This window comes from Scomber scombrus, chromosome 11 (assembly GCF_963691925.1).
Source record: "Scomber scombrus chromosome 11, fScoSco1.1, whole genome shotgun sequence".
Taxonomy (NCBI): Eukaryota; Metazoa; Chordata; class Actinopteri; order Scombriformes; family Scombridae; genus Scomber; species Scomber scombrus.
Genome location: NC_084980.1, coordinates 31,657,268 through 31,659,561, shown reverse-complemented (window position 1 = coordinate 31,659,561; position 2,294 = coordinate 31,657,268). Strand labels below are relative to the sequence as shown.

Below are 2,294 nucleotides of genomic sequence, written 5' to 3'. Positions count from 1 at the left end.
GTAGGGTTCTCATCATCGTGCCTCTTTTACTTTGTTCTGGTCCTGAAGAGTCCAGCAGACTGGAGACCGGATCGGACCGGTTCTGTCTGCTGGAAACAAACATCAGTCGTGTAAATTTCAGCTTTTGAAGAGAAAGAAATTCTATTAAATCATTTATTTATCTGGGTGTTGTTCTTTGAGTCTGAAACTGAAGGTTCATGTAAGTGTTCGGGTTGTTGCTCAGCAGCAGTCTGATCTACTAACATAAACATCCTGTCATGAGTTTATTTCACTTTATACATTAACAGCAACAATAACATTACATTAAAATACTTTCTTAAAAGAAGAATTTAAATAAAACAGAAATCAAACTTTGACACATCAGCACAGTTTGAAACTTTAATCATTTGAACAGTAAAAAAATGATGAAATCGACACTTCCTGTCACAGCCGGCTGCTTCCTGTCCGTCAGCACTGAAACGAAACACAGTGTGATGTCACAGTGATGTCACTACCTGTACCTGGTTAATGTAGTGGAAGTTTAAAGTACCTCAAACTGTACTGCAGTAAAGTACAAGTACCTCAGACTGTACTACATTATCGAGTTAGTAAATATTGCTTATCAGTAATTAATCAGACATGATGAAACATTTAAAGAGGAACATCGTCACAAACATATTTAATTTAAATGATTCTAAATGAAGAGTTAACGAAGCTTAAATTTAACAATCAGCTGTGAGAAGCTGCTGCTCTCTAACCTGCTCTCTCACACACACACACACACACACACACACAGCTGAACACTGGAGCATTATAATAATATTATAATATCAGTCATGTCACTACCTGGAGCTGAGCTGACAGGTGTTCAGGCAGCTCGACACCGGCAGCTTCCAGCAGGAGGACAGTTTCTGTCAAAGGGAAACTGCAGGAGCGTTCTTCATCATCATCATCATCACCACCACACTGAGTCACCTGCTGCAGGCTGAACACACACACATACAGAGACACATTAACACACACACACACACAGACTGAGTCTAGCAGGTCTCAGGTGAGTTTACCTGTCACTGACTAAGTCCAGCAGGTGCTGTGTGTACATGTGGCTCCAGTCCTGGATGATTGACAGCAGGGAGTCTCTGAAGGGTTGGCGGTCCACCTGCAGCCAGCCGTGCAGGGCGATGACATCATCAAGGTGAGTTACCTCCGTGTACAGTTTCCGCAGCGAATCGATCTGCAGAAACATTTCCAGAAGCTTTCAGCTCAAAAACACCTGAATAAAAACACCTTAAAGTTGCAGTTGGTAAGTTTTATAAAAGTAACTTTTTGTCATATTTGCTAAGACTGTCACTATGTAAAGACAGCATTACATGAAACCAGTCATCTGAAAAAAAAAAAAAAAAAAAAAGGCTCATTTAGCCCCTCCTACTGCAACGCGACCGGACAACAAGAACCAATCAGATCGAGGATGGTGTCTGATGGAGTGTCTGACAGCTGTCAATCACTGCTCACACACACATCCCCCTTCCTCCTCAGCTCGGGAGAGCGGCTTCAGGAACCTCCTGTCTGGAAAACCCCCCTGGTCAGAAACACCTGTCTCACCTCTCTCCTGAAGTCCTTCAGGGTGGGCGGAGCCTCCTCCACCTCACCCTCCTCTGGTCCCAGCTGTCTGCTGTAGGTCAGGAACTCCTGCATCACACTCTGCCTGTCGCTCTGCCACAGGTGTGAATACCTGTCCAGCTCCGCCCTCAGACGCTCCGCCTCCTCACTCACCTCCAGCAAACGACGCATCACTTCCTTTTCCAGCGCAGAGAGGTCCGGACTCTGCTGCAGAGACACCTGAGAGACAGACAAGAGGAGTTTAGTCCACAGTGTCCCCTACATTCATTTAGTTTTGGCAACACCTAACAGCAGCCTGGACAAGGTTCAGAGTGATGTCAGAGTGATGTCAGTCACCTGGTAGTTGCCGTGGCGACTCACAGAGATCCTCGGCAGCAGACTGGCTGCTGTGTAAACGTCACTGATGACGCTCTTCATCAGGTCAGAGAGGCCGCCGCCCACAGATGGCTCAAACGCACTTCCTGTTTCCTGCAGCTGCAGAGAGATGAGCAGCAAGGCAGCACTGCAGGTCTGCAACACACACACACACACACACACACACACACAAACACACACAGACAGACAGACAGACAGACAGACAGACACATGCTTTAGAGAATTGTATGTAAATATAACATATATATATATAACAATGAAATGTAATTGCAGATTCAAAGAAAAAGATATATTAAATTCTCTAAAGCATGTGTCTGTCT

The 2,294-nt window shown here is 45.0% G+C and overlaps 1 protein-coding gene across 1 annotated transcript in view; it reads left to right on the top strand.

Annotated features, from left to right (window-relative positions):
* Positions 1 to 10, top strand: part of tmub1 (transmembrane and ubiquitin-like domain containing 1) — a 2,697-nt gene extending 2,687 nt beyond the window's left edge. Inside the window, exon 3 of the mRNA XM_062429636.1 lies at positions 1 to 10. This exon is cut by the window's left edge and continues 496 nt beyond it. The gene's annotated coding sequence lies outside the window, so the exon portion shown is untranslated.
* The last annotated feature ends 2,284 nt before the right edge of the window (positions 11 to 2,294 follow it).